The sequence below is a fragment of the Bufo bufo genome, chromosome 3, assembly GCF_905171765.1.
Source record: "Bufo bufo chromosome 3, aBufBuf1.1, whole genome shotgun sequence".
In the NCBI taxonomy this organism is placed as follows: Eukaryota; Metazoa; Chordata; class Amphibia; order Anura; family Bufonidae; genus Bufo; species Bufo bufo.
Window position 1 is genome coordinate 317,704,178 of NC_053391.1, and position 25,738 is coordinate 317,729,915.

Sequence of the window (25,738 nt, forward strand, 5' to 3'; positions counted from 1 at the left end):
ATTAACCTTTTGATCACCCCTTTGATCGCCCCTGTCAATCACTTAGTGAAAGACAAAAAGTGATCAGTGTAAACTGTCACTTTTTTTTTCACTAGTATTGGCTATTAGGTTTTAGGATAGTTTAGGCCCCTTGGTTAGGTAGTTAGCGATTGGTTAGCGCCCAGCCCACCGCACCGCAGTCACTGATTCGCTGATTAGCGTATCGCTAATCAGCATTTGTACTTTTATAGTATCTGTAAGTGATCAAAACTGATCACGGTCAGATCTATAATAGTATTAGTGTCACTTTAGTTCGCCCTCCACCCAAAACGCAGTGTTTGCCCGATCAGGCCTGATCGGTTGCCCACACGTGCGTTCACCCACGCCCGCCCCACCGCAGTGACAAAAAAAATATATATTTTTTGATCACTGCACATTCACTTTACACGCTCTGCGGCGATAAAAAAATCAGTTTTGATATTTTTTTATCAACCGCAGCGGCCTCCGGTACTTCGCTAGCCTCCCCTTTGTAAGACAGGCTTGCTTTTTTTCTTGGGTAGTCTCAGGGAATACCCCTAAATTTAGTAGTCCAAAATGTCAAACAGGGGGTATTCTTCTGAAGAGGCCTACAGGATTCTGACCCAGTCGGATGAGGAATGGGAACCCTCATCTGACAAATCTAGCAGGTCAGAATATGAACCTGTAGAAAGCAGTGGCTCTCTGACCCAAAGTTCGGACGAGGAGGTGGAGGTCCCTGATAGAACCAGGCGTACCCGGCCCCGTGTCGCTAGACCACAGGTTGCGCAGGATTCGCTTCAAGAGCAGCAGAGTGGGGCTGGCGCTGTCGGATCACGTGGTGAGGCATACACCAGCAGCGCAGCCCTCCCTGGACCTAGTACCAGCACTGCCGTACAACCTGGTGAAGTGGCGAGCACCAGAAGGGCAGTTAAAGCTGGTATGGTGGCACGTGCAGTAGTTACCCCGTTGCAGCCACCGCACAGACAGGCCCGTAGAGCCCCTAGAATCCCTGAGGTGCTGGCAGTCACCAACTTCAGCCGCACCATTAGTTCCCCCTTTCACCGCCCAGTCTGGAGTTCGGGTTGAGACGGCTCATATCGGTTCGGCCCTGGGATTTTTTGAGCTGTTCTTGACTGCGGAGCTCTTGGACTTAGTCGTGGCAGAGGCAAACCGGTATGCCGCACAATTTATATCCGCCAACCCGGGAAGCTATTATGCCCAGCCTTTCCGGTGGAAACCAGTCCAAGTTTCCGAAATAAAAAAATTTCTTGGCCTTCTCCTCAACATGGGTCGAACTAAAAAGCATGAATTGCGGTCATATTGGTCCACGAACCCGATTCATCACATGCCCATGTTCTCTGCTGCTATGTCCAGGGCACGATTTGAGGCCATCCTCCGTTTCCTGCATTTTAGCGACAACACCACCTCCCGTCCCAGAGGCCACCCAGCTTTTGACCGGCTCCACAAAATTCGGTCCCTCATAGACCACTTCAACCAGAAATTTGCAGATTTGTATACCCCCGAGCAAAACATCTGCGTAGACGAGTCCCTAATACATTTTACCGGGCGCCTTGGCTTCAAACAATACATCCCAAGCAAGCGTGCCCGGTATGGGGTCAAATTGTATAAGCTCTGTGAAAGGGCCACAGGCTATACCCACAAATTTCGGATCTATGAGGGAAAAGATCAGACCCTGGAGCCGGTCGGTTGCCGTGACTACCTGGGGAGCAGTGGGAAGACAGTCTGGGACTTGGTGTCACCCTTATTTGGCAAGGGGTACCATCTTTATGTGGACAATTTCTACACAAGTGTGGCCCTCTTTAGGCATTTGTTTCTAGAACAGATTTGCGCCTGTGGCACCGCGCGAACTAGTCGCGTGGGCTTCCCCCAACGGCTCGTTACCACCCGTCTTGCAAGGGGGGAGAGGGCTGCCTTGTGTAACGAAGAACTGCTCGCGGTGAAATGGAGAGACAAGCGTGACGTTTACATGCTCTCCTCCATTCACGCAGACACGACAATACAAATTGAGCGAGCAACCCGTGTCATTGAAAAGCCCCTCTCAGTCCACGACTATAATTTGCTCATGGGAGGGATGGACTTCAATGACCAGATGTTGTCTCCGTATTTAGTTTCCCGACGCACCAGACGCTGGTATAAGAAGGTGTCTGTATATTTAATTCAATTGGCTCTGTACAATAGTTTTGTTCTCTACAGTAAGGCTGGGAGAACAGGATCCTTCCTCAAATTCCAGGAAGAGATCATCGAGAACCTCCTGTATCCAGAAGGTTCTGTGGCCCCATCCACCAGTGTAGTTAGCCGTCTACACGAGCGACATTTCCCCAGTGTCGTTCCTGGTACCTCAACCCAACCGTCACCCCGAAAAAGATGTCGTGTCTGTAGCAGGAGTGGACTAAGGCGCGACACCCGCTATTTCTGTCCTGACTGTCCTGACCACCCTGCCCTATGCTTTGGAGAGTGTTTCCGGAAGTACCACACCCAGGTACACTTAGCATAGGGATTGCATCTCACAGGACAGGCACACAGGGCTATTAGGGCCCTTTTACTCACAGCTGCTGCAAACCTCTCCTTTCACCTGGGATAAAGTGCATAACGTACTTTGCCACATCTTTGGGCGATTTGCGCTTTGCACATTGTCCCATGGGGAAGGAGAGGTTTGTTCTATAAAGGTAAAAAAAACTAAACAAAATAAAAATTACCGGTAAGTAAAAAAGTTAACGTTTAGTTAAAAAAGTTAAAAAAGTTTATATGTTCTGTTCAAAAGTTAATAAATTTATTGCGTTGCGGCCTGGTTTTTTCTTTTTTGTTTTGTTTTTTTTACCTTCCAGGTGGACCAACCGATCGACTAGCTGCAGCACTGATGTGCATTCTGACAGAAGCATTGCGCAGAAGCATTGCGCAGTAAAAGATACGTTTGCCGAGGCATATGAGCTGAGGAGGTGGCGGTGTTCATATACTTTGGCAAACACTTTGTATATATAAAAAAATAAATCCCGGCAAGGATTTATTCATCCACATCGATTGATGTGAATGGAGAAATCTGGTTTGCCAGGGCATACGAGCTAAGTGGGTATGGATGTTGGGCGGAGCTCCTATGTCCTGGCAGACGCCTTTCCCCTCCTTTTTCTTTTTTTGGCAGAGATTTTTTCATCCACATTGATCGATGCGAATGAATAAATCTGTGCCGTTCATTTTTTTCTTTCAGCCCAGAGGCTGAACGGGAAAAAAAAATCTCATTACCCGTATGCTCAATATAAGGAGAATAGCAGAAACTCCTAATGCTGGGCATACATGTAATGATTGCAGAGACCCTCAAATGCCAGGGCAGTACAAACACCCCACAAATAACACTATTTTGGAAAGAAGACACCCCAAGGTATTCGCTGAGGGGTATATTGAGTCCATGAAAGATTGAAATTTTTGTCCCAAGTTAGCGGAAATGGAGACTTTGTGAGAAAAAAATAAAAAAAATCAATTTCCGCTAACTTGTGCCAAAATTTTTTTTTTCTATGAACTCGCCATGCCCCTCATTGCATACCTTGGGGTGTCTTCTTTCCAAAATGGGGTCACATGTGGGGTATTTATACTGCCCTGGCATTTTAGGGGCCCCAAAGCGTGAGAAGAAGTCTGGTATCCAAATGTCTAAAAATGCCCTCCTAAAAGGAATTTTGGCACCTTTGCGCATCTAGGCTGCAAAAAAGTGTCACATATGTGGTATCGCCGTACTCAGGAGAAGTCTGGGAATGTGTTTTGGGGTGTCATTTTACATATACCCATGCTGGGTGAGAAAAATATCTTGGTCAAATGCCAACTTTGTATAAAAAAATGGGAAAAGTTGTCTTTTGCCAAGATATTTCTCTCACCCAGCATGGGTATATGTAAAATGACACCCCAAAACACATTCCCCAACTTCTCCTGAATACGGAGATACCACATGTGTGACACTTTTTTACAGCCTAGGTAGGCAAAGGGGCCCACATTCCAAAGAGCACCTTTCGGATTTCACCGGCCATTTTTTACAGAATTTGATTTCAAACTCCTTACCACACATTTGGGCCCCTAGAATGCCAGGGCAGTATAACTACCCCACAAGTGACACCATTTTGGAAAGAAGACACCCCAAGGTATTCGCTGATGGGCATAGTGAGTTCATAGAACTTTCTATTTTTTGTCACAAGTTAGTGGAATATGAGACTTTGTAAGAAAAAAAAAAATCATAATTTTCCGCTAACTTGTGACAAAAAATAAAAAGTATGAACTCACTATGCCCATCAGCGAATACCTTAGGGTGTCTACTTTCCGAAATAGGGTCATATGTGGGGTGTTTTTACTGTCTGGCCATTGTACAACCTCTGGAAACATGACAGGTGCTCAGAAAGTCAGAGCTGCTTCAAAAAGCGGAAATTCACATTTTTGTACCATAGTTTGTAAACGCTATAACTTTTACCCAAACCATTTTTTTTTTACCCAAACATTTTTTTTTATCAAAGACATGTAGAACAATAAATTTAGAGGAAAATTTATATATGGATGTCGTTTTTTTTTGCAAAATTTTACAACTGAAAGTGAAAAATTTCATTTTTTTGCAAAAAAATCGTTAAATTTCGATTAATAACAAAAAAAGTAAAAATGTCAGCAGCAATGAAATACGACCAAATGAAAGCTCTATTAGTGAGAAGAAAAGGAGGTAAAATTAATTTGGGTGGTAAGTTGCATGACCGAGCAATAAACGGTGAAAGTAGGGTAGGTCAGAAGTGTAAAAAGTGGCCTGGTCTTTAAGGGTGTTTAAGCTATGGGGGCTGAGGTGATTAATCCAATTTTATGGTATGTACAGTATTGTTTTTCTATATTTAAAACCCAGCTTAGCCATGTATGGATGGCCCAGCCAAGGTTTATTAATCCTGGCTTAGTCCTTTGCAGGAGATTGGGTGGTAACCAGGATCTGCCCCCAGCTCAGTTTGGCTGGTGATTAGTGAGAGTTCAGCAAGGAAGAAATTTTTGCCTAATGCTCCCTCCTCTTAGGCCCAAGAAACACACTAGACTAACAGATCTCTGCAAGATCCACGGAAAAAGAGAAAAGGAGAGTAAAGAAGATCTTAGAATCTGCATAGCCAAGCATTGGAGTCAGCAAGGTAATCTGTGACTACAGCCATTCAGACTTTGCTACACTGAGGGACACTGTTAAGACACCCTTCACACCTGGACACACCCTGGCCAGATGCTCCATCAAACCCCTGTATCCTGCAATGGACATTATAGCCATTACAGCCAAGGTACTGTTGCCAGCCATAGATTTTGTTGAGACTCTAGCAACAAAGTGTACAAAGAGGGCCATAATTCATATCCTTGTCTAAATGCATAACTGCTAACTGGGAGAGAATTGCACTGTGTACAGTTGGAACTATATTTTGCTATAGTTAGATGTACTACAATTCCTATTTTGCTGTACAGTAAAGAGAGATGTTTATTTTTCTACCAATGGCCTATTTTTCTGACTCCTACATCATTTGCTGGCCATTGCACTCTACATACCCTGCCTTTAACCCATTCAGACACCTAACATCACGGGCATAAGTTCGCCAGATAATTATACCGTGTCTTGTAGAGCCCATAATATTTATAATGGCCCCTATAGTGCCACTAGTGTAAATACTGGAAGCACTACAAGAGACAGTATATTTATTGGGGCACTTAGGGGGCCTTATAAACATTCGGGACACTACAAAAGCCAGTATAAATATTGGGGGGCACTACAGGGGACATTATAAATGTTGGGGGCACTACAGGGAGCATTATAAATACTGGGGGCACCATTACTAATAAGTACATTCTGGGAGAAGATTAGATACACAGTTCAGCAGACAGTATCACATATGATAGGATTAGATAAAGCAGCTCAGCAAACAGTATCTCACATGATGGCATTGGATACACAGCGCACCTGCCTTGCAATTTTTGGAAGTCTAATACCAGTTAATGGAGCGGACACTGTGTATGTGCAGGGTGCTCTCCGTTAACTTCAGGACCTGTCGCACAGGTGGTACCTACACCTATCTGACATTTATGGCATATTCTAGCAGTATGCCACTAATGTCCAAGATGGGAATATCCCTTTAATGCATTTCCTATCAGGAGTACATTGGTTACCCATCCTTCAGGGGTTCCGCCCTGTGACTAATCAGTACATACATAAAATACCGATAGAAAACGGGCACAGGAGAAATGGCACAATTTAATATTTAAGAAAAAAAACACAAGAATCTTGTTTTTTAAAGAAACACACAGAGAAAACTTTCTTTATTAAAAAATGGTCTTGGATTTCTGTGGCTTCGGCCCTTTAAGGGAGATGGAGGCTCATCCTTCACATTCTCCTGGGATTCTTCCATTGGAGGAGGTTCAGTGTCACACCTGAGGCTGATTTTCGGGGGCCGCAGAGGGTCATACAAAGCTCTCACATTGTATACAACAAATAGAAAATAAAGATCAGCAAAAACAAGTCTCAAACACATGAAGAAAAAGCCGGACAAACTTACCCGATCTGGTCCTGTGCTGCTCGTCAGAGGCCCCTAAAGGAGAGAGCCAGCCCTGCAGACTGAGGCTGGGGTCAGTGCGTCACCTCAATATATACCCACCGCCCTTTATGACATCATATGTAAATGAGCCATAGCCCCCATTTTGATGTCACAAGAAAGAGATTAATCTGCCAGGATTCTAATCATGACATCACAAACAGTGTCTCAACATGACAGCGGCCATTTTGAATGTAATAATGTACAGACTATAGATAATAGGTTAGCACTTTTTCCTTGCAGCCCCCCAGAGCAGGGGGAATCTGCAAATGGTTTGTTCTTTAATCTTATTTTATGGTATGTACAGTATTGTTTTTCTATATTTAAAACCCAGCTTAGCCATGTATGGATGGCCCAGCCAAGGTTTATTAATCCTGGCTTAGTCCTTTGCAGGAGATTGGGTGGTAATCAGGATCTGCCCCCAGCTCAGTTTGGCGGGTGATTAGTGAGAGTTCAGCAAGGAAGAAATTTTTGCCTAATGCTCCCTCCTCTTAGGCCCAAGAAACACACTAGACTAACAGATCTCTGCAAGATCCACGGAAAAAGAGAAAAGGAGAGTAAAGAAGATCTTAGAATCTGCATAGCCAAGCATTGGAGTCAGCAAGGTAATCTGTTACTACAGCCATTCAGACTTTGCTACACTGAGGGACACTGTTAAGACACCCTTCACACCTGGACACACCCTGGCCAGATGCTCCATCAAACCCCTGTATCCTGCAATGGACATTATAGCCATTACAGCCAAGGTACTGTTGCCAGACATAGATTTTGTTGAGACTTTAGCAACAAAGTGTACAAAGAGGGCCATAACTCATATCCTTGTCTAAATGCATACACTGCTAACTGGGAGAGAATTGCACTGTGTACAGTTGGAACTATGTTTTGCTATAGTTAGATGTACTACAATTCCTATTTTGCTGTACAGTAAAGAGAGATGTTTATTTTTCTACCAATGGCCTATTTTTCTGACTCCTACATCATTTGCTGGCCATTGCACTCTACATACCCTGCCTTTAACCCATTCAGACACCTAACATCACGGGCATAAGTTCGCCAGATAATTATACCGTGTCTTGTAGAGCCCATAATATTTATAATGGCCCCTATAGTGCCACCAGTGTAAATACTGGAAGCACTACAAGAGACAGTATATTTATTGGGGCACTTAGGGGGCCTTATAAACATTCGGGACACTACAAAAGCCAGTATAAATATTGGGGGGCACTACAGGGGACATTATAAATGTTGGGGGCACTACAGGGAGCATTATAAATACTGGTGGCACCATTACTAATAAGTACATTCTGGGAGAAGATTAGATACACAGTTCAGCAGACAGTATCACATATGATAGGATTAGATAAAGCAGCTCAGCAAACAGTATCTCACATGATGGCATTGGATACACAGCGCACCTGCCTTGCAATTTTTGGAAGTCTAATACCAGTTAATGGAGCAGACACTGTGTATGTGCAGGGTGCTCTCCGTTAACTTCAGGACCTGTCGCACAGGTGGTACCTACACCTATCTGACATTTATGGCATATTCTAGCAGTATGCCACTAATGTCCAAGATGGGAATATCCCTTTAATGCATTTCCTATCAGGAGTACTGTTACGCTGAGCGCTCCGGGTCCCCTGCTGGCCTCGGAACGCTCACAGCGTATGCCCCCAGGCAGCACTCCAGCGTCTCGGCGTGTGCGCTCTCTAGGGGGCGCGCGCGCCGGGACTCTTAGATTCAAAGGACCAGTGCACCGGTGATTGGTGCCTGGTCCAAAGGGGTTATTAAGGGTTAAGGTTGTGAGAGGCAGTGCTGACTTAATTAGGCTGCACCTGTGCACTGCCCATTTATACCTTCTCCTCCAACAGCTTTCTGCCGGATCTTTGTGCCTTGTGCCTCCAGAGAAAGCGTTCCTTTCTATGTTAGTTTGCCTCACCTGTTGCCGTACCTGTTGCTACCGTCCACTCGCCTTTGAACCTTTGCCGCCTGCCCTGACCGCTGCTACGTCCGACTTCGCTCTTGCCTTCTCCCTGTGTACCACGCCATATCACCAGCCAGAGAGGTCGAGTTGTTACTAGGGGACACGACCTGGTAGTTACCGCCGCAGCAAATCCATCCCGCTTTGCGGCGGGCTCTGGTGAAGACCAGTAACTGCTTAGAACCGGTCCTCTAGTACAACCCGCGCCATCGCCTCTCTGGTCCAGAGGATCCACTACCTGTCCTGCCGGTACGTGACAGTAAGATCCGGCCATGGATCCCGGTGATGTTCCCCTGCCAAGCCTGGAGGACCTCACCACAATTGTGGCCCAGCAGGGTCAACAGCTGGCCCAGTTGACCGCTATGTTGCAGCAGCTCCTGCCTTCTCTGCGTCAGCCAGCTCCTCCGTCTGCTCCTGCTGCATCACCTCCGCCTGCAGTTACCAGCGGTTCCAGAATCCGTTTGTCCCTACCAGACAAATATGACGGAGATCCTAAGCAGTGCCGTGGGTTCTTGTCGCAGTGCTCTCTCCACCTCGAGCTCCTGTCCGACCAGTTTCCTTCTGAGCGAGCCAAGGTAGCCTTTATTCTCAGTTTACTGTCCGGGAAGGCCCTGGCCTGGGCTACACCACTATGGGACCGCGCAGATCCTGCCACCACTTCCGTCCAGAGCTTCTGCCTAGAGTTCCGGAATGTTTTTGAAGAGCCTGCCCGGGTTACCTCTGCAGAGACTGCCTTGCTAAATTTGACCCAAGGAGGTTCTTCCGTGGGTGACTATGCCATTCAGTTCCGCACCCTGGCCTCTGAGCTGAACTGGAACAATGAAGCCCTTTGCGCCACCTTCAAGAAAGGACTTAACAGTGAAGTAAAGGACGTTCTGGCTGCACGTGAGCTTCCTTCCACTCTTAGTGACCTCATCTTGATGGCCACTAGGATAGACAAACGTTTCGCCGAAAGACAAGAGGAACTCCTCCTTGAAAAGGAAAAAGCTCGTCCTAGACGCTTTTCTCGTCTGGCTCCCGTTTTTCCGCATCCACCTCAACCCGCTACTGGGTTTTCCGCCGCGGAAGCCATGCAGGTGGATCGGTCACGCTTGACTCCGCAAGAACGAAGCCGCCGCAGAAACGAGAACCTGTGTCTGTACTGTGCCAGTACCGAGCACTTCCTTAGAGATTGTCCTCTCCGTCCACCGCGTTCGGGAAACGCTCGCACCTAGTAAGCGTGGGAGAGGCGTTGCTAGGTGTGGATTCTTCCTCTCCACGTCTCATCATACCCGTGCAGCTGATCATCTCTTCCAAGTCCTCTTTCTCTGCAGCCGCCTTCTTGGATTCCGGTTCAGCTGGCAACTTCATTCACGCCTCCTTGGTTGACAAGTACCGTATTCCAGTAATCCATCTACCCAAGCCGTTTTACATCTCTACTGTTAACGGTGAGAGACTCTCTGCCACCGTGCAGTTCCGTACCCAGCCTCTGCAGATGGACATTGGAATATTTCATACCGAGACTTTAGAGTTCTTTGTCCTTCCCTTCTGTTCCTCCGAACTCCTCCTGGGTCTGCCGTGGCTTCAACGTCATAGTCCTGTCCTAAATTGGTCCACCGGTGAGATCCTGCGTTGGGGCTCCTACTGTTCGGACCGCTGTCTCAAGCCTGCTCTGGTCAAACAGAACCCGCAAGTTTCTCCGCCTTCTGGGCTGCCCAAGCCATACCATTCCTTCACGGATGTCTTCTGCAAGAAACAAGCTGAGGTTCTTCCTTCTCACCGATCCTATGATTGCCCGATCGACCTGATACCCGGTTCTACTCCACCTCGGGGCAGAATTTATTCTCTCTCTCCTCCTGAGACTCTTGCCATGTCCGACTATATACGTGAGAACCTACAGAGAGGATTCATAAGAAAATCTTCTTCTCCTGCTGGGGCCGGTTTTTTCTTCGTGACAAAAAAAGACGGCTCCCTCCGCCCCTGCATTGACTACAGAGGTCTTAATAAAATTACCATCAAGAACCGTTACCCTCTGCCTCTAATCTCTGAGCTATTTGATCGTCTCCGAGGGGCTAAGATCTTTACTAAATTGGACCTTCGAGGGGCCTATAATCTGATCCGTATCCGTGAGGGAGACGAATGGAAGACCGCCTTTAACACAAGGGACGGCCATTTTGAGTATTTGGTGATGCCCTTCGGCCTCTGCAACGCACCTGCTGTCTTCCAGGAATTCGTCAATGACATTTTCAGGGACTTACTTTACACCTGCGTGGTCGTATACCTGGATGATATCCTCATCTTTTCCTCCAATTTGGATCAACACCGGGTACATGTGCAACAAGTTCTTACTCGTCTTAGGAAAAATCGCCTGTACGCTAAACTTGAAAAATGTCTTTTTGAACGGACCTCCCTGCCTTTCCTGGGATACATTATCTCAGCCCAAGGACTTCAAATGGACCTAGCCAAACTCTCGGCGGTCCTGGATTGGCCACGTCCCTCTGGCCTCTGAGCCATACAAAGATTTCTGGGCTTTGCGAATTACTACAGGCAATTCATCCCTCACTATTCCACTCTGGTAGCTCCTATCGTGGCTCTCACTAGAAAAGGAGCTAACCCCAAATCCTGGCCTTCCCAAGCCGAGGAAGCCTTCCAGTCCCTGAAATCCACCTTTGCCTCTGCACCCGTTCTCTCTAGACCAGATTCCACCAAGCCCTTCTCTCTTGAAGTGGATGCCTCCTCGGTGGGAGCCGGAGCTGTCCTCACCCAGAAGTCTTCCCGGGGCAAAACTTCAACTTGTGGCTTCTTTTCAAAAACATTCTCTTCCGCAGAGAGAAATTACTCCATTGGGGACAGGGAACTGCTGGCTATTAAATTGGCACTGGAGGAATGGAGACATTTACTCGAGGGGGCCACACATCCTGTGTACATCTTCACGGACCACAAGAACCTGGCTTATCTCCAGTCTGCTCAGAGATTAAATCCCCGTCAGGCTCGTTGGTCTCTGTTCTTCGCCCGCTTTAACTTTGAGATCCATTTCCGTCCGGCTTGTAAGAACATTAGGGCAGATGCTCTGTCTCGCTCCTCTGATGTGGTGGGCGACGAGTTAACACCTCGATATATTATCCCTCCAGAACGCCTTATTACAGTCGCTCCCGTGGACCTGCGCCTTCTTCCTCCTGGCAAATCCTACGTACCTCCACGTCAGCGGCTGCGAATCCTCAAGTGGGGCCACGCCTCCCCTTTTGCCGGTCATCCAGGGGTGATAAAGTCTCTCCAACTAGTCTCCCAAAGGTACTGGTGGCCTTCTCTGGAGAAAGATGTCTCGGACTTCGTCCAGGCCTGTATGATTTGCGCCCGGGATAAATCGCCTCGCCAGAAACCAGCGGGTCTCCTCTTGCCTCTACCTGTTCCTGAAGTTCCTTGGTCTCACATCGCCATGGACTTTATTACAGATCTTCCCTCCTCCCATGGCAAGTCCGTTATTTGGGTCGTGGTGGATCGCTTCTCCAAGATGGCTCACTTTGTACCCCTGCCCGGTCTACCCTCTGCACCCATGTTGGCCAAACAATTTTTCCAACACATCTTCCGTCTCCATGGCCTTCCCAAACATATTGTCTCGGATCGTGGGGTACAATTCGTCTCCAAATTCTGGAGGGCTCTATGTGCTCAGCTCGGGATCAAATTGGACTTTTCTTCTTCGTACCATCCTCAGTCTAACGGCCAAGTAGAACGGGTGAACCAGATTTTGTGTAACTATCTGCGTCACTTTGTATCCTCACGCCATGACGACTGGGCTGATCTACTTCCCTGGGCGGAGTTCTCCTACAACTACAAACAATCCTCTGCCTCTAACAAGTCTCCTTTCTTTGTAGTTTTCGGCCGTCATCCTCTTCCACCTCTGCCGCAGTCTCCCACTCCTTCTTCTGTACCTGCCGTTGACAGTCTTGTACAGGATTTTTCCTCCATCTGGCGAGAAACCCATGCTGCTCTCCTCAGAGCTTCCGCCCGTATGAAGGTTCAAGCTGACAAGAGAAGCAGATCTCCACCGGAATTTCGCCCGGGTGACAAGGTGTGGCTCTCCTCTAGGTACATCCGATTTAGGGTCCCAAGTTACAAGTTGGGCCCTCGTTTCTTGGGACCCTATAAAATCAAGAGTCGTATCAATCAAGTTTCTTATCAGCTCCATCTTCCTCCCTCCCTCCGAATCCATAACTCCTTCCATGTCTCCCTTCTTAAACCTGCTGTCTTTAACCGTTTTTCTCCCAAGCTTGTTTCTCCCACCCCTGTCGCCGGTACCTCCGATATATTCTCTGTCAAGGAGATCTTGGCGACCAAGATCTCCCGGGGGAAAAGATTTTTTTTGGTCGACTGGGAGGGCTGCGGTCCTGAGGAGAGGTCATGGGAGCCGGAGGAGAACATCCTGGACCGCAGTCTCATCCGCAAATTCTTCGGTACCAAAAAGGGAGGGAGACCAAAGGGGGGGGGTACTGTTACGCTGAGCGCTCCGGGTCCCCTGCTGGCCTCGGAGCGCTCACAGCGTATGCCCCCAGGCAGCACTCCAGCGTCTCGGCGTGTGCGCTCTCTAGGGGGCGCGCGCGCCGGGACTCTTAGATTAAAAGGACCAGTGCACCGGTGATTGGTGCCTGGTCCAAAGAGGTTATTAAGGGTTAAGGTTGTGAGAGGCAGTGCTGACTTAATTAGTGTGAGAGTCAAGATTTTACCTTCTCCTGTAGTACACATTTGTCTCCACTAGATGGCAAAAAACTCAATTAGGAGCCTCATGTACATTCTCTTTGTTCTAAGATCAATTAGTGAAAGAAAGGAGGAGTTAAGTTGCTATTTTTCAAATGTGCCAATCAACTCAGGAATAAAGTTAGTAAACTACTCCCTTTTTGTCACAGAGCCAATAAACTTTCATCTAGGACCACCCTTTTGTCTACCTCATGTTGCCTATACACTGCGTGCAGAATTATTAGGCAAATGAGTATTTTGACCACATCATCCTCTTTATGCATGTTGTCTTACTCCAAGCTGTATAGGCTCGAAAGCCTACTACCAATTAAGCATATTAGGTGATGTGCATCTCTGTAATGAGAAGGGGTGTGGTCTAATGGCATCAACACCCTATATTAGGTGTGCATAATTATTAGGCAACTTCCTTTCCTTTGGCAAAATGGGTCAAAAGAAGGACTTGACAGGCTCAGAAAAGTCAAAAATAGTGAGATATCTTGCAGAGGGATGCAGCACTCTTAAAATTGCAAAGCTTCTGAAGCGTGATCATCGAACAATCAAGCGTTTCATTCAAAATAGTCAACAGGGTCGCAAGAAGTGTGTGGAAAAACCAAGGCGCAAAATAACTGCCCATGAACTGAGAAAAGTCAAGCGTGCAGCTGCCAAGATGCCACTTGCCACCAGTTTGGCCTTATTTCAGTGCTGCAACATCACTGGAGTGCCCAAAAGCACAAGGTGTGCAATACTCAGAGACATGGCCAAGGTAAGAAAGGCTGAAAGACGACCACCACTGAACAAGACACACAAGCTTAAACGTCAAGACTGGGCCAAGAAATATCTCAAGACTGATTTTTGTAAGGTTTTATGGACTGATGAAATGAGAGTGAGTCTTGATGGGCCAGATGGATGGGCCCGTGGCTGGATTGGTAAAGGGCAGAGAGCTCCAGTCCGACTCAGACGCCAGCAAGGTGGAGGTGTAGTACTGGTTTGGGCTGGTATCATCAAAGATGAGCTTGTGGGGCCTTTTCGGGTTGAGGATGGAGTCAAGCTCAACTCCCAGTCCTACTGCCAGTTTCTGGAAGACACCTTCTTCAAGCAGTGGTACAGGAAGAAGTCTGCATCCTTCAAGAAAAACATGATTTTCATGCAGGACAATGCTCCATCACACGCGTCCAAGTACTCCACAGCGTGGCTGGCAAGAAAGGGTATAAAAGAAGAAAATCTAATGACATGGCCTCCTTGTTCACCTGATCTGAACCCCATTGAGAACCTGTGGTCCATCATCAAATGTGAGATTTACAAGGAGGGAAAACAGTACACCTCTCTGAACAGTGTCTGGGAGGCTGTGGTTGCTACTGCACGCAATGTTGATGGTGAACAGATCAAAACACTGACAGAATCCATGGATGGCAGGCTTTTGAGTGTCCTTGCAAAGAAAGGTGGCTATATTGGTCACTGATTTGTTTTTGTTTTGTTTTTGAATGTCAGAAATGTATATTTATGAATGTTGAGATGTTATATTGGTTTCACTGGTAAAAATAAATAATTGAAATGGGTATATATTTGTTTTTTGTTAAGTTGCCTAATAATTATGCACAGTAATAGTCACCTGCACACACAGATATCCCCCTAAAATAGCTAAAACTAAAAACAAACTAAAAACTACTTCCAAAAATATTCAGCTTTGATATTAATGAGTTTTTTGGGTTCATTGAGAACATGGTTGTTGTTCAATAATAAAATTAATCCTCAAAAATACAACTTGCCTAATAATTCTGCACTCCCTGTATAAGTGTATGTAACTGGAATAAAGAGAGATATTTTCCATGATACCAGCCTGCATTGGTCTCATTAGAGAAAGCTGTATGAGCTCATACTTATAATTCTAACTGATTTGGAGCCACACAAAAGAAGAAGTTGTGTCGTAGATTTTGCGACGACAAAATTGGCGCCCGAACAGGGACCGACGGCTTGCATAACTTCCGATTCAAACGCCAGGAGAGGACTTGCGTAAAACCATCAGACGAGGCATAAACTGCAGTAAGGTAAGAAGCTTTTATTCTTACAACCTCCTCTGAGTCTTTTGCCCAAGTGTTTTCTCAAGAGTTGAATTGGTATTATCGCGATATAAGGGTTCAAATTATAGCTGATCTGTCCGTTAAAAAGAACCTGTTGACATATTCCTTCTTTGTGTGGTGGAACATGCTGAAACTAAACTGAAGTTGTTACACAGCTGAGCCGGATATTCTGTGACGTAGATTTAGTTCCCAGTCAAGGTTCTGACGAGAACCTTGGGGAAAGGGTTAATACCAATTGTCTCATAGGCAATTGGAAGTTATTAAGATTTTGTATCCCGGTGAATTGACTAGGGGTCTTCACTTTGAGAGATTGTGGGCTCAATACTATTATATCATTTGATCTTTGTGCAACTGCGCTTAAGTTTGTGGGTTCGGTGGCGATTACTTATAGTAATCGGATTCCGTTTGATCTTTGTGCAACTACGCTTAAGTTTGCGGGTTTGATAAGTAGCAATTGTTTGATCTTCGTGCAACTACAATAATGGGAAATTCGAATGTAGAAGGACAGAGTGAAAAAAGGTTAACAGCGGCTCAGTTGATGAGAGAAAGAGAAGGAAAAGTTTCAGTAACTAAGTTAAAATCGTTCATGCAGGCAATTGGTATGCATGAAACTGGAAGATTAAATGAAAGCTTATGGAAAAATATATTACAAGAAAAGAAAGGGTGGCTGAGAGATAATAATAGGCTGGTGCAAGCAGAGTTATGGTGGAAGTTGTCTGCAGATGTGACTGATGGAAAATTGAAAGAAATTGAGAAGAATGGTCAATATTGGTATACTAAGATGGAGGATTTGGGTGTGGTAAGTAACAAAGAACAGAACAGTTTGCCATGCGGCATCCCTTCCCCCGCCACCTCTGTTGTAAGTAATCCTGGGTCTTGTGGTCCAACAAACAATGCTATTGCTTCTTGTGTTAGTTCCTCCTCTACACCAGGTGCTGGAATGTGCTTATCAGCACCACCCACTGTGCCTTCTGCTCCCTCTAGGCTTTCCCCACCCCCTAAAACTCTTACCATAGAGCAGCAACCGCCTCCTTATGGGGGATGGATGTGTGTGTGCAATCACAGGAATGCTGAGACAAATAGCATATGTGTTGTCTGTGGATTTCAAAGACAGGACATAATTCCCAACACTGGATTATATCCAGTGATGTCTGCCAATAACCCTTCCCAATTGTATGTCCCATCAGTTAAAAATGTACCTGCAGTGATTGCCCCTATAATGCCTACTAGAAATATTCCAGACCAGTCTACTCAATCTAGGAATGCACCCATTTTAAGTCCGACTTCAGACTTGAGTGGATATCTATCACAGGAAAGTATAGGGTATCCAGCATCATTTTTTGTATATGCGAAATCTGATGCACCCAGTTTCCCCTGTTATAACATCTACGCCAAATCCACCTCGACCTAATCTATCCTATCGTACGCCCAGGTACCTTAACCCTGGAGCTGCTCCTCTCAGAGGTCCAAATGACATCCCTGATGAGCCTGTGTATCGCCCTTGGTCCCCTAGTGAGATGCTGGCCATGATGAGTAGAATCCCCAATCCAGAGGACTTACCCATGCCGTTCTGTAGAGAGTTAGCGAAGATACGGAAAGCTTTCTCATGTTGCTGGAGGGATTTAGAAGATTTAGTCCAGTGTAAAGCTGGTGACTCCTTTTCTCAGATTATAGCCTCTGCAGTGGGATGTTATGAGGGAGATGATACTACTTTGTTGTCCGGTGAACGATACATAGTAAGACTCACGGAATGGGGGAGAAAGCGATTAGGTGATCAGTCTGTTACGTTTCTGGATATGCATCAGGATAAAACGGAAAGTGTGGAGAAATTTTACACTAGACTCCAGCAAAGATGGGTGGATTTGGGCTTTGAGTACACCTCAGACCTGCATGAGAGAATTTTGAGTGCTGCTTTTGTGGATGGTCTTAGGGAAAGCATTCGCAAGGGTCTGGTATCAGCTAGGCCTGAATGGAGAACTATACAGCCCTCCATTTTGTTACAAGTAGCAAAGGGGGTAGAAGCTGAATTGAACAAAAGAACGAAGGCAGGTGTGGCCGCATACCAGCACTTTCCTCAAAAAGGGGGAAGGAAACCAAGGTATATCTTAAGATGTTTTAACTGTGGCAAGGTGGGGCACTTTATGCGGGATTGCCAAACTCCTAACCCATGGGAGGAGGAAGAGGAGGAGAGAGCTCAGCCCCCTCAAATGCGACGCCCATAGGGAGTTGGCAATCCAGAGTCAAATGCTGTGCCCCTACTAAAAATTCAAACCTTAGGGCCTGCCCCAGTTGTCTCCTTGGCAATCAATGGGGGGGAGCCCATCCCCTTTTTGATTGACACTGGAGCAGCCAAAACTGTTATTCGCAGCAAACACGTAAAAAGATCCCTTATGTCTAAGGATAGTATTCCATGTGTAGGAGTAGATGGTAATGAGGTTCCTACTCCTCTCACAAAGCCAATACAAATTTCATTTGCCCCAAACCAACAAATGCTAAGTCGCCTTTTAGTCAGTGACACCGCCCCTGTTAATTTGCTAGGAGCAGATGTGTTGCAGAGAATATATGCGCAGATAACATATCTTCCTGATTGTACTGTGAAGTTACAAGGAAAACTAGGAGAAGAGGATATATGTCTCTTAGCGGCCTGTGATTATAATCCATTCCACATGTACGTGTCTACACTCTCTGAAGAGGGCGTGTCCCTTCTGCTGCAACAATTACCTGCACATCTGTGGGCCTCCGGACCTACAGATGTTGGCCGTTTATCTGTCCCTCCAATGATGATAGAACGTAAACCTGGTGCTCCTTTACCTCGGAAGGCACAATATCCCCTCAGTATACAACAAACGGATGCCATCACCAAAATAGTACATGATTTTGTCAGTAATGGGGTACTAATTGAAACCACCTCTCCATGTAACACTCCCTTGTACCCCATTAAGAAAAGGGGGGAAAAAGGTCAGCCAGTGCAGTATAGAATGGTACATGATCTTAGGGCTGTTAATGAGGCTACAGTTTTTAATACCCCTGTGGTACCAAACCCACATACGTTGTTGGCACAGATTCCCCACAGTGCTACCCATTTCACTGTGGTGGATCTTGCAAATGCATTTTTCTCAGTTCCGTTACATCCAGATTGCAGATATCTTTTTGCTTTCACACATGACAGGAAGCAATACACCTGGACGGTCTTAGCACAAGGTGCCCATAATTCCCCCAGTATGTACAGTACTGCCTTAGCCCAGGTTTTAGCGGATTGGCCCATTCCATCTGAAGGAGTTGTCTTACTTCAATATATAGATGACTTACTTCTTTGCTGCCCGGGAGAGGAGGTGTGTAAACAAACTTCGTTGTCTCTTCTCACCTTCCTGGCTGCAAATGGCTGTAAAGCTTCCCGCAAGAAGCTTCAATTCTGTTGTACCACTGTCACCTTTCTAGGGCACTGTATATCTGCTGGGATTAGACATCTCACCCCAGACCGTATAACTGCAATTGAACAAATTCCTTTGCCTACTACTGTGGGGGCTCTGAGAATTTATTTGGGTTTAGTCTCATACTGTAGGCCTTGGATCAGAAATGCCTCTGCTCTTCTGCAACCCTTGTATGATTGTCTCACCTCTCTTCCTTTTTCATTGACAGATAAGGCCGTGGAGAACTTCCATACATTAAAACTAGTCATCAGTTCCACACCAGCATTGGGTCTACCGGACTACAATAAAGATTTCAGACTTTATTGCACTGAATGTCTTGGCCATGCTTCAGCTGTTCTCACACAAGCTAGGGCTGGCCAACAGCGTCCAGTGGCGTATTACTCTGCCAGACTCGATCCAGTGGCTAGAGGAGCGCCATCTTGTGTCCGTGCGGTAGTGGCTGTACAACTCATGCTTGACAAAAGCTCTGAGATTGTGCTCAATTATCCAATCACTGTTTTTGTCCCTCATGACATCTCGGCCATTCTCACACAAGTACAGCCTAAACACCTGTCCACTGCCAGACACCTTAGACTAGAATGTGCACTACTTATGCCACCAAATGTCACCATCAGAAGGTGCACAACTTTGAATCCAGCTACTCTGCTGCCTCTGGAGGGGGGAGGGAGTAGTAGTATGAGTCATCTAGCCGAATATCTTCCTGACCTGGAAGATAAACACGACTGTCTCCAATTAATGTCCCAAGAGACAGCAGGGTTTGATCACGTGGTAGATACTCCCTTAGAAAACCCAGATTTAGAGCTCTTTGTGGATGGATCGCGGTATGGTGTCCAGGGGAAGTTTTATACTGGGTATGCAGTTGTCACTCAGCACGATACAATCAAAGCGGAATCACTGCCCTCTCACATGTCTGCACAGGAAGCTGAACTTAAGGCTTTGGAAGAGGCCTGCAGGTATGCGGAGGGAAAAATTGCAAACATCTATACAGATTCCAGGTATGCTTTTGGGATCACCCATGATTATGGTCCAATTTGGAAGGCTAGAGACTTACTTACAGCAAATGGCAAGCCAATTAAAAATTGCAAAGGGGTGAAAGCCTTAATGGACGCTCTGCTGTTGCCAACGAGGGTGGCCATTATGAAAATTAAAGGCCATTCGTCAGGAAAAACTCTTGAAGCTCGGGGAAATCATCGAGCTGATCTGGCAGCAAAAGCTGCTGCACAGAAACCCAGAGATGATCCTGTAGGGATAGCAGTAGTACAAGAGCAAATTTCCCTGCCAGTCAACTATGAAACATTAAAAACCTTACAGTCTCAAGCAACCAAAGAGGAAAAGGCAGTATGGATAGAGAAAGGAGCTGTGATGACCCCAAAAGGAACATGGCAACTTAGAGGAAAGCTGTGTTTGCCCCGTGCTTTGTTCCCAGTCACAGCCCAGGCCACTCATGGGAATACTCACCTGTCCAAAACTGCCATGACTGCTCTTGTTAATAGTCACTGGTATGCCCCAGGATTCAGTGTAACTGCAGCCAAATTCACTCAGGCTTGTATGATTTGTGCCCATCACAACATAGGAAGGACGGTAAAAACACCTTTGAGGCACACTCCCAGGCCCGATTTTCCCTTCCAAAGACTGCAAATAGATTACATCCAACTACCCAAAGTGGGGACCCTAGAATACGTCTTGGTATGTGTAGATCTGTTTTCAGGGTGGCCAGAGGCCTATCATGTGGCCAAAGCCACTGCACAAAGCACAGCCAAGAAACTTCTGAATGAGATAGTTTGCCGGTATGGGGTCCCAGAGACAATTGAGAGTGACCGAGGTTCTCACTTTACAGGGGAGGTCATGCGTGAAATTATGGGAGCCCTGGGTATTGAACAAGCCTTCCATACTGCGTATCACCCACAAAGCAGCGGTAGAGTAGAGCGACTCAACGGCACAATTAAATCAAAAATACAGAAGGCCATGGCTGAACTGAATAAGCCATGGACAGAGTGTCTACCCTTGGCACTCTTCTCCATCCGGTATACACCTAACCGGAAGACAGGCCTGAGTCCCTATGAAGTACTCTTTGGGAATGCCCCTAGACTAGGACTCTATTTTCCACAACAACTCCAGATGCAGCATAATAGTCTTTCAAAGTACGTTATCTGTCTTACAAACAGACTGTCTAATGTGTATTCCCAAGTTTTTGCTTCTCTTCCAGATCCAGACAGCATAGAGGCAACTCATTCTCTACAACCAGGAGAAAGTTCTAGAACCACGATTTGAGGGTCCACATCAAGTACTGTTAACCACCGCCACTGCTGTCAAGTTGGAAGGAAAGCCTAATTGGGTCCACGCATCACACTGCAAAAAAGTACCAGAACCTCAAGTGTTGGAATGACTGCAAGGGCCGTAATATCTTTTCATGTCTTACTGTTCATTTTATATTGTACAGGGGAAAATGCACAGTTAGATCAAATCCAAAATTCCATATTTAGAACAATATTAATACAAGGGAATCAGAATACAATTACATCTCCTACAGCTTCACCCATGATTGACAAAATGGCCTTAGAGACAGGGTTTTCAGACACAAATGTATGGCTAGAGTGGATCCGCTATACGGTTCTTTCCCAGAAGCGATCCAACTGCATAGCATGTGCTGCAGCTCGACCTCATTTGGGTATGGTACCTTTCCCTTTGAGTGAGGTTACCGATCCTAAGGGTTTCAAGTGCATCCTTAAGATGTACACTGAAACCATTCCCAGTAATGACACCTCACGCTGCAGGACATTAGAATTACTCTATCCTATTGTTCATGATAAAGATCATATGGGTTTCGGTATAACGCCATACCCTGGAAATTATACCTGTTTCAATCGTAACGGTACAGGCAAAGACATTGGTGTTTTCCCTCCAGGATATTGTTCCTATAACATCTATCTAAATGAGACAAGTAGTGACTCTGATGCTTACCCTGACAGATGGTTTGTCCACCAAGGTTATCAACATGCGGATATCTGGTGGTTGTGTGGAGACCTGAAGCTCCGACCCAGGATACGAATGGAATGGATTGGCCAATGTACCATGATTAAGGTGCTGATGCCGTTTGTTCCATTTTCGACTCTTGAGTGGGAGCAAGTCAGTACGCAAGCCAATGTCCGGTCACGGCAAAGGAGGTCACTCCCTACAGCTTTTGATTCTCATGTATACATAGATGCTATAGGAGTCCCTAGAGGAGTTCCTGATGAATTCAAGGCTAGAAACCAGATAGCTGCTGGTTTCGAATCAATACTTCCAATAATTGGCGTAAATAAAAATGTAGGATGGATTAACTATTTGTATTATAATCAACAGAGATTCGTAAATTATACCCGAGATGCAGTAAAAGGAATATCGGAACAACTGAGCTCTTCATCGGTGATGGCGTTACAGAATCGACTGGCCCTCGACATGATCCTAGCGGAAAAAGGAGGCGTCTGCAAGATGATCGAAAGTTCCTGCTGCACCTTCATTCCGAACAACAGTGCCCCTGACGGAAGCATCACAAAGGCTTTGAATGGACTGACTTCTTTATCGAATGAACTAGAGGAAAACTCTGGAATCAACAACCCCATTACTTCATGGCTAGAACAGTGGTTTGGGAACTGGTCTAATGTGTTAGCCAATATGTTAATGACACTGGTGGTAGTACTTGTGGTATTGGCATTAATAGGGTGCTGTGTGATTCCTTGTTTTAGAAAAATTGTTTTTAAAATGTTCAACTCAACCACACCTGCAACAACCATGTACATACATTGTGAAACTGACAGACCTAAAGATTATTTGGAGAACCTCTTTGAGGAACGCGATTCCGTCCTAAAACAAATGAAATCTTGTTGATAGTTGCGGAATAAATAGAACCAGATGAAGGCAAACCCGAAAGGGAGTTGGGGGGACCTGGTGAAGCAATAAGGAAAGTCCAGCTCTTCGCCGTTTAGGGCGTTGGGAGAGTACCTCACATTGCTTATTCATCTTGTATCTATTTACCGCAAAAAGGAGGGATTTGTGAGAGTCAAGATTTTACCTTCTCCTGTAGTACACATTTGTCTCCACTAGATGGCAAAAAACTCAATTAGGAGCCTCATGTACATTCTCTTTGTTCTAAGATCAATTAGTGAAAGAAAGGAGGAGTTAAGTTGCTATTTTTCAAATGTGCCAATCAACTCAGGAATAAAGTTAGTAAACTACTCCCTTTTTGTCACAGAGCCAATAAACTTTCATCTAGGACCACCCTTTTGTCTACCTCATGTTGCCTATATAAGTGTATGTAACTGGAATAAAGAGAGATATTTTCCATGATACCAGCCTGCATTGGTCTCATTGAGAAAGCTGTATGAGCTCATACTTATAATTCTAACTGATTTGGAGCCACACAAAAGAAGAGGTTGTGTCGTAGATTTTGCGACGACATTAGGCTGCACCTGTGCACTGCCTATTTATACCTTCTCCTCCCACAGCTTTCTGCCGGATCTTTGTGCCTTGTGCCTCAGAGAAAGCGTTCCTTTCTATGTTAGTTTGCCTTACCTATTGCCGTACCTGTTGCTACCGTCCACTCGCCTTTGAACCTTTGCCGCCTGCCCTGACCGCTGCTACGTCCGACTTCGCTCTTGCCTTCTCCCTGTGTACCATGCCATATCACCAGCCAGAGAGGTCGAGTTGTTACTAGGGGACACGACCTGGTAGTTACCGCCGCAGCAAATCCATCCCGCTTTGCGGCGGGCTCTGGTGAAGACCAGTAACTGCTTAGAACCGGTCCTCTAGTACAACCCGCGCCATCGCCTCTCTGGTCCAGAGGATCCACTACCTGTCCTGCCGGTACGTGACAAGTACATTGGTTACCCATCCTTCAGGGGTTCTGCCCTGTGACTAATCAGTACATACATAAAATACCGATAGAAAACAGGGAACAGGAAAAATGGCACAATTTAATATTGAAGAAAAAAAAACACAAGAATCTTGTTTTTAAAGAAACACACAGAGAAAACTTTCTTTATTAAAAAATGGGCTTGGATTTCTGTGGCTTCGGCCCTTTAAGGGAGATGGAGGCTCCTTCTTCACATTCTCCTGGGATTCTTCCATTGGAGGAGGTTCAGTGAACACCTGAGGCTGATTTTCGGGGGCCGCAGAGGGTCATACAAAGCTCTCACATTGTATACAACAAATAGAAAATAAAGATCAGCAAAAACAAGTCTCAAACACATGAAGAAAAAGCCGGACAAACTTACCCGATCTGGTCCTGTGCTGCTCGTCAGAGGCCCCTAAAGGAGAGAGCCAGCCCTGCAGACTGAGGCTGGGGTCAGTGCGTCACCTCAATATATACCCACCGCCCTTTATGACATCATATGTAAATGAGCCATAGCCCCCATTTTGATGTCACAAGAAAGAGAGTCATCTGCCAGGATTCTAATCATGACATCACAAACAGTGTCTCAACATGACAGCGGCCATTTTGAATGTAATAATGTACAGACTATAGATAATGGGTTAGCACTTTTTCCTTGCAGCCCCCCAGAGCAGGGGGTATCTGCAAATGGTTTGTTCTTTAATCTAATTTTATGGTATGTACAGTATTGTTTTTCTATATTTAAAACCCAGCTTAGCCATGTATGGATGGCCCAGCCAAGGTTTATTAATCCTGGCTTAGTCCTTTGCAGGAGATTGGGTGGTAACCAGGATCTGCCCCCAGCTCAGTTTGGCGGGTGATTAGTGAGAGTTCAGCAAGGAAGAAATTTTTGCCTAATGCTCCCTCCTCTTAGGCCCAAGAAACACACTAGACTAACAGATCTCTGCAAGATCCACGGAAAAAGAGAACAGGAGAGTAAAGAAGATCTTAGAATCTGCATAGCCAAGCATTGGAGTCAGCAAGGTAATCTGTGACTACAGCCATTCAGACTTTGCTACACTGAGGGACACTGTTAAGACACCCTTCACACCTGGACACACCCTGGCCAGATGCTCCATCAAACCCCTGTATCCTGCAATGGACATTATAGCCATTACAGCCAAGGTACTGTTGCCAGCCATAGATTTTGTTGAGACTTTAGCAACAAAGTGTACAAAGAGGGCCATAACTCATATCCTTGTCTAAATGCATACACTGCTAACTGGGAGAGAATTGCACTGTGTACAGTTGGAACTATGTTTTGCTATAGTTAGATGTACTACAATTCCTATTTTGCTGTACAGTAAAGAGAGATGTTTATTTTTCTACCAATGGCCTATTTTTCTGACTCCTACATCATTTGCTGGCCATTGCACTCTACATACCCTGCCTTTAACCCATTCAGACAACTAACATCACGGGCATAAGTTCGCCAGATAATTATACTGTGTCTTGTAGAGCCCATAATATTTATAATGGACCCTATAGTGCCACCAGTGTAAATACTGGAAGCACTACAAGAGATAGTATATTTATTGGGGCACTTAGGGGGCCTTATAAACATTCGGGACACTACAAAAGCCAGTATAAATATTGGGGGGCACTACAGGGGACATTATAAATGTTGGGGGCACTACAGGGAGCATTATAAAAACTGGGGGCACCATTACTAATAAGTACATTCTAGGAGAAGATTAGATACACAGTTCAGCAGACAGTATCACATATGATAGGATTAGATAAAGCAGCTCAGCAAACAGTATCTCACATGATGGCATTGGATACACAGCGCACCTGCCTTGCATTTATTGGAAGTCTAATACCAGTTAATGGAGCGGACACTGTGTATGTGCAGGGTGCTCTCCGTTAACTTCAGGACCTGTCGCACAGGTGGTACCTACACCTATCTGACATTTATGGCATATTCTAGCAGTATGCCACTAATGTCCAAGATGGGAATATCCCTTTAATGCATTTCCTATCAGGAGTACATTGGTTACCCATCCTTCAGGGGTTCTGCCCTGTGACTAATCAGTACATACATAAAA